This window comes from Penaeus monodon, chromosome 23 (genome assembly GCF_015228065.2).
Source record: "Penaeus monodon isolate SGIC_2016 chromosome 23, NSTDA_Pmon_1, whole genome shotgun sequence".
NCBI lineage: Eukaryota > Metazoa > Arthropoda > Malacostraca > Decapoda > Penaeidae > Penaeus > Penaeus monodon.
In genome coordinates, this window is record NC_051408.1 from 27,817,828 (window position 1) to 27,818,202 (window position 375).

At 41.9% G+C, this 375-nt stretch overlaps 1 protein-coding gene across 1 annotated transcript in view; it reads left to right on the plus strand.

Moving 5' to 3' along the window:
• LOC119587916 (lateral eye opsin-like) overlaps positions 1-375 on the plus strand; it is a 20,404-nt gene that overhangs the window by 19,435 nt on the left and 594 nt on the right. The gene's annotated exons all lie outside the window — the stretch shown is intronic.

Below are 375 nucleotides of genomic sequence, written 5' to 3' on the forward strand. Positions count from 1 at the left end.
TGTTTTTTTGTACAGAAAACCCATCATCAACTGTAGTGTAGGGGAAACAAGGAAGACCCAGGCTGCTACCGATTTTTCAGTTGGTAATTAACAGTAGTTGTATACCTCGAGATAAGATTATTCTCTTTTCAGTATGAGTATAGAAGATATTGACATGCTGCCGGAATGAGATTGCTCTTCAATGCAAGGACTGCGTTATCTGAACATTAGTGCACTATGCCGCTTTTGGAAATGGAGGCGCGACTAGGTATTAACGTGTGCATGAAATGTCTCCACTTGTCCAGGCAGAACAATAATCTACGTGCAACTGGGGCACGAAAGCACCATTAAGTGTAGACGTAGTATACCTGCTTTACAACATGGAGGTGCAATAAC